This window comes from Bison bison, unplaced genomic scaffold, assembly GCF_000754665.1.
Source record: "Bison bison bison isolate TAMUID 2011002044 unplaced genomic scaffold, Bison_UMD1.0 scf7180017864114, whole genome shotgun sequence".
Lineage (NCBI taxonomy): Eukaryota > Metazoa > Chordata > Mammalia > Artiodactyla > Bovidae > Bison > Bison bison.
This window is the reverse complement of record NW_011494686.1, coordinates 194,327-208,394: the sequence shown is the minus strand read 5'-3', so window position 1 is coordinate 208,394 and position 14,068 is coordinate 194,327.

Below are 14,068 nucleotides of genomic sequence, written 5' to 3'. Positions count from 1 at the left end.
GAAGAGGCTGAGGAAGGGAGAAGGTTTAATTGGAAGAGGCTGAGGAAGGGAGAAGTGGTGTATACAGGGGTGTGGAGGTGAACACAGGGCTTGGAGGGAGGCGTCACTGCCTGGGAAGTTCAAGGTTACGCCATCGATGTTGCCGATCTTTACTGGGAATTTCGTTTTGCCGGCCTCAAGTGTCCTGCCCATAAATGATACATCTGCTGTGGTGTGGAAGCAATGCCTACCTGTCTCTACTCTCCTTGACTCTACAGCACATAGAGGAAGCTACTCTCTTATTGGTACCCTACGTCTGCCTCCAGGACAACTAAAGATTAAGAGGATCCTTGGACACCTGATGAGGAGATTTGTGAGTTGAACTCAGCATGCTCGAGCATCTCAGTTTGGAACATTAGAAGCAGACACTTGTGCTGTATGTACAGAGTACAATAAAGCCGGAATCAATCTAAGGTGACTATAAGATAAGTTTAACTTCTCTGTTTCTATACTTGACTTCTTCCCCTGCACCTACTTAAATTTCTGGTGATTGTAGAAAGTAATTTTTTAAAGCTCATGATTAACAGGTAATTTAGCTTATTCCAGCTTAATAGGTTCATTTGTGTGGGTGTCTATATATTCATATTCAAGCAATTAAAAATTCCAACTTCCTACCAGGGTTGTTGGGGCTTCCTGGGTGGCACTAGTGGTAAAGTACCTGCCTGACAATGCAGGAGATGTAAGAGACTCAGGTTCAATCTCTGGGTCTGGAAGATCCCCTGGAGGAGGGCATGGCAAGCCACTCTAGTAGTCTTTCCTGGAGAATTCCCTGGACAGCAGAGCCTGGCAGACTACAGTCCATAGCGTTGCAAAGAGTCAGACATGACTGAAGTGACCTAGCACGCATGCACCAGAGTTGTTACTCTTCTGAAGAGTTTCCTTTCCTCCTCCTTATGCCCAAGTTGGTGTCTGGGTGCAAAAGGGAGCTTACGTAATATCTGTTGCTCACCGGTCAAGGGAGTGACCTGTTCTTGCTGTATCCACTGCTGAAATGTCCATCCTTGTCCTCTCTGGGCTCTCTGACCTCCCCTGTCTCCCCTGTGGACTTCAGTGTCATCACAGCTTTCTCTAATGACCCAAAGGCAAGCTCCCTGGACTTGACTCTTGGTAAGCTTCTGTGACCTTCTCTGGGAGCAATTGGAACTTCTATATCCTTCTACATGGGAGCCTTGAGGATAGTTAGCACAATCTTCTCTCTCTAGTCACTCATACTTATTTGTCTTTAGCGGCAGACAACCACGTTGGTTTAGGTCAGCCGAGGTGGTCTGCTCATGTGTTCTAAATAGGAGCTGTAGTGCACAGGGCCTTTTCCTACAAAGGGTGCAATTCACCATCCCGAACCTTCCGTCTTGTCTTTCTTTGCCTGATTTCTGTCTCCACAATCAACCAGCACCTCAACTGGCTAAATCTTAGGAGTGTAGGTAGGAGTCATGAAACCCTAAAGAATCCAGGTGGAATGTGCATGGTGTTTCCCACAAGGCTTTCCCACTGCTCATCAAAAGAGTGTGTGTTCTTTCCATTCTGGTGGATTCTGGCGGATACTTCTCTCATCATGTCTTCCACTGTGGATTTTTGTTCTAGGTGGTATCTGCCATCCCATTCCATCAGGTGATTAAGTGATGGATGAACCTTCAGAGAAAAAAAAATTCTGGAATATTGAAAAGGAAAATGTTCTGGGAAGCATTGACAATTATTTTTCTTGTTGTTCAGTCACTAAGTTGTGTCTGACTCTTTGCGACCCCATGAACTGATTTCTCTTATTACCTCTTTTATTTGATTTAAAAATTATTTACTTTTGGCTGTGCCACCAGTACATGGGATCCTAGTTCCCTGACCAGGGATTGAACCTGTACCCTTTGCAGTGGAAGCATGAAGTCTGAACACATTGGACCACCAGGGAAGTCCTTTTCATTACCTCCTTTAAACCCACTTTGTACGTTCAGTCTTATACCTGTTCTGTTGAATTCTTGGGCCAAGTTCATAATTTTTGGGGTCACTCATCAATAGTTATAAAGCTTTTGTTCACAAGAACAGTCTCATATCAAATTAAAAACATGCAGGCTGATGTAATAATCAAAACCCTGTACTCTTATGTAATTGTCATTATATACATTTTAACTAAAAAGTTGTCATCCCAGAATGACCTTCTCTGACCATCCTTTATTAAAAAGTAGCCTCTGAGTCATTTTTATTGTTACCTTGATTTAATTCATTTAACATACACATACTGGGGGTTCCTCTGTGCCATTCAGAATTATTCTAGTGTGCCTGTGTGCTCAGTCAGTACGTCGTGTCTGACTCTTTGAGACCACATGGACTGTAACCTGCCAGGCACCTCTGTCCATGAGATTCTCCAGGCAAGAATACTGGAGTGGGTTGTCATTTCCTCCTCCAGGGAAATCTTCCCAACACAGGGATTGAACCCCTGTCTCCTGCATTGGCAGGCAGATTCTTTACCACTGAGCCACCTGGGAAGCCCAGAATTATTCCCCAGGCACTGGGAATAATATTATAATAAACAAGATAGACCAGATCCTTTATAGAGTGGAAGGGAGCCGACAGTAGACCAACTTAAATAAGCATGAAAAATGTCATGTAACCATGAGTGCTATGCAGAGAATTAAAACAGAGTGAAATGCTAGACTGAATGGGTGACTCATTTACGTTATGTGGTCAGGAGAGGTCCCTCAGAGGAAGTGACCTTTAAGCTGAAATCAGAATGACAACCTTTTACGTGTTGCACACTGTCTGATCCACAAAGTCAAGAGCCTGTAAGATCATGTCATATAGTATAAATTTCAGATGAGAGTATTCAGCTGTGACCACACAGCGTTCTCTGGAGTATTGGGACAACCTGGTGGAATGATGAGTGATCCCCAGCATGGTCAGAAGTTACGCCATTATTTTGCCTGAATTAATTTATGGTTCAGTAGAATGCAAAGTTCCCATGACCTTGCTGCTTTTTGATTGAAAGAGACCCTGGGATGTTGGACTGATGGCAAGTGTGTGGTTGCACCAAGTAACCAAGCCCAAAGAATTATGCAATTTACAGCATAATGCAATTGCCGGATACCTGAAAATGATGTGGAATGTGAGACATGGAGGGTCCATGGTGGAGGAAGTACAACTCAGGCTCCTTCTGTCTGATGAATTTTGGAAATGGAGCCCTCAGTGAAGAGGGAGGAGTTAGAAAACGGTCTAGCATGTTATAGATTCTCTACGGATACACAGAGGAAGGGGAAGGAAACATGTTGGACCACTTCAGGGCTTTATCTCCACCAGCCACCCTTGACTAATAGATTCGGAAGACTGAGAAAGACTCTTTAGCATGGAATGGCTATGAGAGTAGGAGATGTTTGTAAAATAAAGGCTTTAAGGCATAGTTATGTGGATAGTATTATTATCCAGCTTTATGAAAATTTATTTTCCCTGATAAATTCTCCAAGGAAGCATATCATGGAATGGTTTTGATTTATCTTGAGTATTTGTTACATCACTATGATGATTAACTTTATGTGCTATTTTTATTTTTACTTGATTTGGACTAGGGATGCTCAGATAGTTGGTAAGATGTTATTTCTTGTTTAAAAAAATGTTTATTTTCTTTATTTGGCTTTGCTTGGTCTTCGTGGCAGCATGCGAGATCTTCAGTTGTAGCGTGTGGGATTTAGTTCTCTGACCAGGGATTGAATCTAGTCTGCATTGGGAGCGTGAAGTCTTAGCCACTGAACCACGAGGGGCATTCCTAAAATGTTATTTGTGGGTGTGTCTGTAAGAGTGTCTCTGGGAGAGGGGGACTGGCATTTGATAGACTGAATAAAGATTTCTCTCAACAATGCAGGAGAGCATCATCCAACCATGCAAGCTAATTCCTGTAATAAATCTCTTATGTCTTATGTTTAGTCATGTCTACTAACTCATATCTGACTCATTGTGACCCAGTGGACTATAGCCTACCAGGCTCCTCTGCCCATGAGATTTCCCAGGCAAGAAAACTGCAGTGGGTTGCCTTTTTCTTCTCTAGGAGATCTCCCTGACCCAGGGGGTCGAACCTGTGTCTCTCGTGCTTTACAGGTGGATCCTTTACCACTGAGCCATCTGGGAAGCCCAAATCTCTTATATGTAGCTAAATATGTATATTATGTTGGTTCTCTTTCTCTGAAGAACCTTGACTAACACACTTGGTAAACTGAAGAAACTTTAACACTATCATCGCCAAAAATTAGATAAACTTTCTTTTTCTACGTATGCTGTTTACAGATTAATACACATTTTTTATAGGAAAGTCATACAGTTATATTTCCCTGGCATCTCTGGACAGCCTTGAGTGTGGATGGAAACCTCCAACTCTACCCGTGGGTCTGTCTTCCCTGAGTCCCTCCAGTGAGGAGTTGAAGAGTTCATTCAGATTATACTTGTGTGGGTATCTTTCCAGGAAATTCCTGAGGGTATGATTTTGAAAGGGCACTCTTATACCTATAGTAGAAACAGGCCTGTCCTTATCGTTAATATAGACAGAGGACATTCATGAGTAGAAATAGGAAATCACATGCCTAAAGAAACAGAGGTTCATGACACTGTACAGGAGGTAGTGATCAAGACCATCCCCAAGAAAAACAAATGCAAAAAGATAAAATGGTTGTCTGAGGAGGCCTTACTAATAGCTGAGAAAAGAAGAGAAGCTAAAGGCAAAGGAGAAAAGGAAAGATAGAAGCATCTCAATGCAGAGTTCCAAAGAATAGCAGGGAGAGATAAGGAAGCCTTCCTCAGTGATCAATGCAAAGAAATAGAGGAAAACAATAGAATGGGAAAGACTAGAGATCTTTACAAGAAAACTAAAGATACCAAGGGAACATTTCATGCAAAGATGGGCACAATAAAGGGCAGAAATTGTATGGACCTAACAGAAGCAGAAGATATTAAGAAGAGATGGCAAGAATACACAGAAGAACTGTACAAGAAAGATCTTCATGACCCAGATAACCACAAAGGTATGATCACTCACGTAGAGCCAGACATCCTGGAATGTGAAGTCAAGTGGGCCTTCGGAAGCATCACTACAAACAAAGCTAGTGGAGGTTATGGAATTCCAGTTGAGCTATTTCAAATCCTGAAAGATGATGCTGTGAAAGTGCTGCACTCAATGTGCCAGCAAATTTGGAAAACTCATCAGTGGCCACAGGACTGGAAAAGGTCAGTTTTTATTCCAGTCCCAATGAAAGGCAATGCTAAAGAATGTTCAAACTACTGCACAATTGCACTCATTTCACATGCTAGCAAAGTAATGCTCAAAATTGTAAAAGCCAGGCTTCAACAGTATGTGAACTGTGAACTTGAAAATGTTCAAGCTGGATTTAGAAAAGGCAGAGGAACCAGAGATCAAATTGCCAATATCCACTGGATCATTGAGAAAGCAAGAGAGTTTCAGAAAACATTTGCTTCTGCTTTATTGACTACGCCAAAGCCTTTGACCGTGTGGATCGCAATAAACTGTGGAAAATTCTTCACGAGATGGGAATACCAGATCACCTCACCTGCCTCCTGAAAAGTCTGTATTCAGGTCAAAAAGCAACAGTTAAAACCAGACATGGAACAACAGACTGGTTCCAAATCGGGAAAGGAATATGTCAAGGCTGTGTATTGTCATTCTGCTTATTTAACTTATATGGAGAGTACAGCATATGAAATGCCAGTCTGGATGAAGCACAAGCTGGAATCAAGGTAACTGGGAGAAACATCAATAACCTCAGATTTGCAGATGATACCACCCTTATGTCAGAAGTCAAAGAAGAACTAAAGAGCGTCTTGATGAAAGTGAAAGAGGAGAGTAAAAAGTTTGCTTAAAATTCAACATTCAGGAAACTAAGATCATGGCATCTGGTCCCATCACTTCATGGCAAATAGATGGAGAAACAATGGAAACAGTGAGAGATTTTATTTTTTTGGGCTCCAAAATCACTGCAGATGGTGACCTCAGCCATGAAATTAAAAGATGCTTGCTCCTTGGAAGCAAAGCTATGACCAACCTAGACAGCATATTAAAAAGCAGAGACATTACTTTGCCAACAATGGTCCATCTAGTCAAAGCTATATTTTCCAGTAGTTATGTATGGATGTGAGAGTTGGACTAAAGAACTGAGCACTGAAGAATTGATGCTTTTGAACTGTGGTGTTGAAAAAGACTCTTGAGAGTCCCTTGGACTTCAAGGAGATCCAACCAGTCCATCCTAAAGGAGACCAGTCCTGAGTGTTTACTGGGAGGACTGATGTTGAAGCTGAAGCTACAATACTTTGGCCACCTAATGTGAAGAACTAACTCATTTGAAAAGACCTTGATGCTGGGAAAGATTGAAGGTGGGAGGAGAAGGGGACAACAGAGGATGAGATGGTTTGATGGCATCACCAGTTCGATGGACATGAGTTTGAGTAAGCTCCGGGAGTTGGTGATGGACAGGGAGGCCTGGCGTGCTGCATCCCATGGAGGTGTAAAGAGTTGGACGTGACTGAGCAATTGAACTGAACTGAACTGAAAGAAATAGATGCTGTTGATTACTCACCTTGATTTCTCAAAAATCCCATGGATGGAGGAGCCTGGTAGGCTGCAGTCCATGGGGTCACGAAGAGTTGGACACAACTGAGCGACTTCACTTTCACTTTTCACTTTCATGCACTGGAGAAGGAAATGGCAACCCACTCCAGTGTTCTTGCCTGGAGAATCCCAGGGACGGGGGAGCCTCGTGGGCTGCCGTCTCTGGGGTCGCACAGAGTCAGACATGACTGAAGCGACTTAGCAGCAATAGCAGCAGTGAAGAAGAATACTTCTTCTTTTCCAAGGCTTCCATTTGCATTTTCTTTTGTCTTGTATGGGAGCTTGATCCATCAATTATTTTCTTCTTTTTTTCATCCATGCATGATCTGTTCCTATCACTGACCTAATTCTACTGTCTTAAAATCGCTGAGGTTGTTTTTCTCTCTCTTTTTTAAAAAAAATATTTATGCTTCTGGCTGCACCGGGTCTTAGTTGTCTTAGTTGAGGCATGCAGGATCTTTAGTTGCAGCGTATGAACTCTTAGTTAAAGTATGTGGGATCTAGTTCCCTGATCAGGGATTGAGCCCCAATCCCCTGCACTGGGAGTGTGGAGTCTTAGCCACTGGACCGCCAGGCAAGTCCCTGGTTGTCTTTCTCTTGAAGAGATAAAAACCTTTCCTTTGACCTTGCCTTCCTCACCTTGTCATCTTGGCTCTTAGTACACTCGTGGGCAAACCCTTTGAAAGAGTGAACTGTGCTTGTGGCCAGCACTTCCCAACCAACAATTGACTAATCTTGCTTGCCTTCTCATTGATTTCTAGCTTCATACATTTCTAATTTCATACACAAATGACCTACACCTTCATTTGGCAGCCACTTGGGAGAGACATGTCCAGCTAAGAGAAATTGCAGTTGAATTCTTATATGAGGAGTGTTTGGATATACAGAAAAACTTAACTGCTATGCTCCAAGGAGCTTGTAATGGAGGTCCTAGAGTGGTTAAGTGGGTCTTCAAAGCCAATAGCACTGTGGCTGAGGAAGTTTGGATTGCTAGTTAGCAGAGAGCTCTCATGTATACTCCAATGCCTCAGAGAAAAATCAAAAGTGGTTTCAAATACCAGTTATCATTTAGTATGCTAAAGAATCTGACATGTTCAGTTCAGTTCAGTTCAGTCGCTCAGTCCTGTCTGACTCTTTGTGACCCCGTGAATTGCAGCACGCCAGGCCTCCTTGTCCATCACCAACTTCCAGAGTTCAACCAGACTCATGTCCATCAAGTCAGTGATGCCATCCAGCCATCTCATCCTCTGTCGTCCCCTTCTCCTCCTGCCCCCAATCCCTCCCAGCATCAGAGTCTTTTCCAATGAGTCAACTCTTTGCATGAAGTGGCCAAAGTACTGGAGCTTCAGCTTTAGCATCAGTCCTTCCAAAGAAATCCCAGGGCTGATCTCCTTCAGAATGGACTGGTTGGATCTCCTTGCAGTCCAAGGGACTCTCAAGAGTCTTCTCCAACACCACAGTTCAAAAGCATCAATTCTTTGGTGCTCAGCCTTCTTCACAGTCCAACTCTCACATCCATACATGACCACAGGAACAACCATAACCTTGACTAGACAAACCTTTGTTGGCAAAGTAATGTCTCTGCTTTTGAATATGCTATCTAGGTTGGTCATAACTTTCCTACCAAGGAGTAAGCGTCTTTTAATTTCATGGCTGCAGTCACCATCTGCAGTGATTTTGGAGCCCCAAAAAATAAAGTCTGACACTGTTTCCACTGTTTCCCATTTATTTCCCATGAAGTGATGGGACCAGATGCCGTGATCTTCGTTTTCTGAATGTTGAGCTTTAAGCCAACTTTTTCACTCTCCACTTTCACTTTCATCAAGAGGCTTTTGAGTTCCTCTTCACTTTCTGCCATAAGGGTGGTGTCATCTGCATCTCTGAGGTTATTGATATTTCTCCCGGCAATCTTGATTCCAGCTTGTGTTTCTTCCAGTCTGGCGTTTCTCATGTACTCTGCATATAAGTTAAACAAGCAGGGTGACAATATACAGCCTTGACGTACTCCTTTTCCTATTTGGAACCAGTCTGTTGTTCCATGTTCAGTTCTAACTGTTGCTTCCTGACCTGCATACAAATTTCTCAAGAGGCAGATCAGGTGGTCTGGTATTCCCATCTCTTTCAGAGTTTTCCAGAGTTTATTGTGATCCACACAGTCAAAGGCTTTGGCATAGTCAATAAAGCAGAAATAGATGTTTTTCTGGAACTCTCTTGCTTTTTCCATGATCCAGCAGATGTTGGCAATTTGATCTCTGTTTCCTCTGCCTTTTCTGAAACCAGCTTGAGCAACTGGAAGTTCACAGTTCACATATTGCTGAAGCCTGGCTTGGAGAATTTTGAGCATTACTTTACTAGCGTGTGAGATGAGTGCAATTGTGTGGTAGTTTGAGCATTCTTTGGCATTGCCTTTCTTTGGGATTGGAATGAAAACTGACCTTTTCCAGTCCTGTGGCCACTGCTGAGTTTTCCAAATTAGCTGGTATGTTGAGTGCAACACTTTCACAGCATCTGATGATGTGTGAAATAGCTCAGGATTTGAAATAGCTCAACCGGAATTCCATAACTTCCACTAGCTTTGTTTGTAGTGATGCTTCCGAAGGCCCACTTGACTTCACATTCCAGGATGTCTGGCTCTATGTGAGTGATCACACCATTCTGATTATCTGGGTCGTGAAGATCTTTTTTGTACAGTTCTGTGTATTCTTGCCATCTCTTCTTAATATCTTCTGCTTCTGTTAGGTCCATACCATTTCTGTCCTTTATCAAGCCCATCTCTGCATGAAATGTTCCCTTGGTACCTCTGATTTTCTTGAAGAGATCTCTAGTCTTTCCCATTGTGTTGTTTTCCTCTATTTCTTTGCATTGATCACTGAAGAAGGCTTTCTTATCTCTTCTTGCTATTCTTTGGAACTCTGCATTCAGATGCTTATATCTTTCCTTTTCTCCTTTACTTTTTGCTTCTCTTCTTTTCACAGCTATTTATAAGGCCTCCCCAGATAGCCATTTTGCTTTTTTGCATTTCTTTTCCATGGGGATGGTCTTGATCCCTGTCCCTTGATCCCTGTCTCCTCAATGCCATGAACCTCAGTCCATAGTTCATCAGGCACTCTATCTATCAGATCTAGGCCCTTAAATCTATTTCTCACTTCCACTGTATAATCATAAGGGATTTAATTTAGGTCATACCTGAATGGTCTAGTCATTTTTCCCTACTTTCTTCAATTTAAGTCTGAATTTGGCGATAAGGAGTTCATGGTCTGAGCCACAGTCAGCTCCTGGTCTTGTTTTTGCTGACTGTATAGAGCTTCTCCATCTTTGGCTGCAAAGAATATAATCAGTCTGATTTTGGTGTTGACCATCTGGTGATATCCATGTGTAGAGTCTTCTCTTGTGTTGTTGGAAGAGGGTGTTTGTTATGACTAGTGCATTTTCTTGGCAAAACTCTATTAGTCTTTGTCCTGCTTCATTCCATATTCCAAGGCCAAATTTGCCTGTTGTCTTGCAATTTGCCATTTAAGTTCAGCAGTGAGATAGAAATGTGTGCTGTCTTTGGTCAGATTTTTCTAGAAGACCTCGAGTCAGGTGTCTGGGTGTCCGTGGTTTGTTAAGGCACAGTCCCGCAGCAGAAACCAGTGAGGGAAAGGGAAGACGCTCCCTCATCTTTATTAAGGTGATGTTTCAGGTGAGGCTGCAGACTCAGCCTGTTCTCTGGGGGTGCTTGCTGTTTACCACCCACCCAGAACACAAGAGCTGGGCTTTTACACTCCCACACTGGTCAGTCCTTGGCTATAGGTCATGGTGGCGATGGAGCGGGGTGTAAAATCCCCAGGCTCCTCCTCTTCTCCTTTCATGCTAGAGGGCTCCAGTGTCCAAGGGCAGGCCGCTGACAGGTGCAGGCGCAGATAGTAGCAAAAACACCGAAACTGGAGATGGGTGAACAGAGCTAGTACAAAGGATCCAAGAGGATCTGGTCAGGTGTCCAGCTGTCTGCTACAGAGACCTAACGGCAGGGTCCCCCAGTGTGATGGTGCCCATGTAAAGAGGAGCAATTGCAAGGCGCTGAGAGCCCTGAAATCTTTAATAATGGATCACCCAGGACTGGTGCGCCATTCTGGAGATAGTTAGGCAGGATGTATGAATCGACTGCAATCCTGCTCCTCTTTAATTTTCCTAGAGAAGTCACACATATCTCCATGGGTGCTGCTGCTGCTAAGTCACTTCAGTCGTGTCCGACTCTGTGTGACCCCATAGATGGCAGCCCACCAGGCTCCCCCGTCCCTGGGATTCTCCAGGCAAGAACGCTGGAGTGGGTTGCCATTTCCTTCTCCAATGCATGAAAGTGAAAAGTGAAAGTGAAGTCACTCAGTCGTGTCAGGCTCTTCGAGACACCATAGACAGCAGCCCACCAGGCTCCCCCATCCCTGGGATTCTCCAGGCAAGAATACTGGAGTGGGTTGCCATTTCCTTCTCCAATGCATGAAAGTGAAAAGTGAAAGTGAAGTCGCTCAGTTGTGTCTGACTCTTTGCGACCCCATGGACTGCAGCCAACTAGGCTCCTCCGTCCATGGGGTTTTCCAGGCAAGAGTACTGGAGTGGGGTGCCATTGCCTTCTCCAATATCTCCATGGAGACTCGTACAAAGATGTACAGTCAATGTACAGCTTGTTTGTGATAACAAAGGAACTGGATAAATTAAATGCAAGATATTGAAGAATAAGGCATTATATATATGTTATATTGCATACATATTATATATTATGTATATATAAAATGCCCAGGTAGAGGAATTTCCTCTCTTTGCATACATGGATCATTCATTCATTATTGTTTTGTTTACACTGGCTTTAAATATATCCCATAGCAATTTTATTTTTTATAATTTGAAGAGAAAAATTTACTTTTAAAGAAAATAATAAAAATTGAGGAATTAACTGTGAAAAATGTGAAAAAGCAGCAGAAAATAGGAGGAGTGGGATATATCTTTATAGATGGAGAAATCTCCTTAAAGATGGAGTGGAGAAGTGGCTCAGCTATTCTCTCCCTTTCTAAGGCAATGTGGGTTTTCCTTTGAGACGTTACTCCCTGGACCCCCGGCTCCCCACCTCCAGTTCCAGGAGTTGGCCCATCTTGGCCTAAGCTGGTCCACAGACTTCTACCCCTCCCATCACGGTCTTGATTGAGAGCAAGTGATCCAGGCCGAACCCCACTGGATTGCATAAAATAGACAAAAGCCTGGACCTGGAAGATCAAATTTTCATTATGCATGAATGTTTGCCCTGAAAAGCTAAAAGGTACATGTGTTCCCCTTACTTGATCACGTTTAGCAGATTTTCTCATTTCAGGATATGTTAAAAATACAAGAATTTAATTGTAGTTAGCCAGACTTGTTACACTCTGAGAGAAATAGGTATAGTTCATGAAGAAATGTCTTATTCTGTAAAAACACGTGTCGATGGAGGGAGATAGGGTAGGCCCGGGGCCTGTGGTTTGGCCGATCGTGTGATCCTGTGTGGTCTGTGCAGCATCTCTTGCCCTCTCCCATCTGGGACAAATCTGCCACATGACACCAAGTACACAATTGCCTTCACCGTCATGGAATCAGATTCAAGTAAAAGATGATCAGTTCCATGTACATAAATTAAGTAAGGGGACTGTGAATGAGGACCAAAAGGAAAAAATCTGTGGAATTCTCTATGTCCCCTTAGCAAGATTCCATGACTCTTCTGATTCTATCTAGGTTGGCATTGCTGTTCCTAATTTATTACCTCCCAGGAAGAAATAGAAAGTCAACTGAATAATGTCGATGCTAAAGGCTTGGGAAACTGTACGATATTAGGATTTCTGACTTAATCAAATCAAGTGACCTTTGCTAGCTTGCTTCATAGGGAAAGCTGACTTTGTAGTTGCAACTTCCAGTACTTCCTCATTCCCTGATTCTAAGGACCGTGGTTCGTCTCCTTTCAGTTTTAGAAACAAAAAAGCAGGCATATCAGTGCTGACCAAATATAGGTTCTAGTTTGTTTTTGTGACTACTTATAGAAGAGAGTGACAGTAGCTTCTCGAGTGAAGGATTGTTAAAAACCCCTGAGGTTTTTCAGCGTGAAGACTCCATCGGAATTTTAGAAACGTTCAACTGTATATGGTCGACTTGTGCCTTGACTTAACTCTGCTTGTTTGAAGTATGGAGAAAAGTCAGTAAATTCAGCATGGTGCTAGGTTATGTTTCAAACCCAGGAATCAGAATTTCAGGCCTGGAAAGGTTTTGGAAGACTGACAGTGCATTTTCTTCACTCTGCACGTACATAGTGTTTAATACACTCTCGTGGACTGGCAATACATTAAAAATAACAATAGAGGTAATAATGAAAGATTCACATTTGTGTTGGCTATTTCCTGGACTTAATCTCCAATTTGTTTTGCTCCCATAATAACTTAAGTTATGCTGGGTAGCTTTATTTTTGGATGGAGAATAACATACATTTGCAGATATTTATTATTTTTACTTCTTTTTTTGGGGGGGCCTATGCCACTTGCCAGGTCTTAGGTCTCTGACCAGGGGATGGAACCTAGGCCCTTGGGTCCTTGGCAGTGAAAGCAAGGTGCCCTAAGCGCTGGACCACCATGGAATTCCCTTTACAGACCTTTAAAAAGCTTCTAATGTAGAGACAATGCTATATTGCTTCTTGTTATGTAATTCTGTAGCAGTGACATGAAATAAGGATTTCAGGGAATTCCCTGGCAGTACAGCGCTTAGGACTTGTGCTTTCACTGCTGGGGCCCAGGTTTAATCCCTTGTTTTGGGGAGAAAAGATCCTGCAAGGCATGTGGATAGTGAATTGTTTTTAAAGTTGTTAAAAGAAGAATTATAGAAGAGCCCTCACGCTGTATTCACTGATGTCACCAGCTGAAGTTTCAAGAATTTGGACTGCTCTTGCCTTTGTGCCGTTACTGTCCTTGATGCTGACAGCTACCGAGTCTCCATGAAGCACTTCAGTGCATGTATTTATTTGTGCATCTGATCTCATGTTCCTGGCAACTAGCACAAGGTAATGTGGTGGGTGTTTACTACATCTGTGTTGAGTGAAAGGCTAAATCGAGAGGGGGAGGAGGAGGGGAGGAAAGGTGGAGCCCAGAGGGGCTTTAGAGCAGTGAAACTATTTTGAAAGATACCACAATGGTAGATAACCGTGACTCTCCATTTGTCAAAACCCATTAAACGTACAACACAAAAGAGCGAACCCTAATGTAAACTATGGGCTTTAGTTAACAATATTTCAGGATTGGTTCATCATATATATTCCACTGACACAAGGAATAGATAATAGCGAGGAGCTGTGTATGAGAAATCTGGGAGAAGCGGGCACAGGGAGCTCTTTGGATTTGCCAATTTTTTTTGGGGGGGGTGGGTAAAACTAAAGCTACTCTAAAATACATGGTCTTT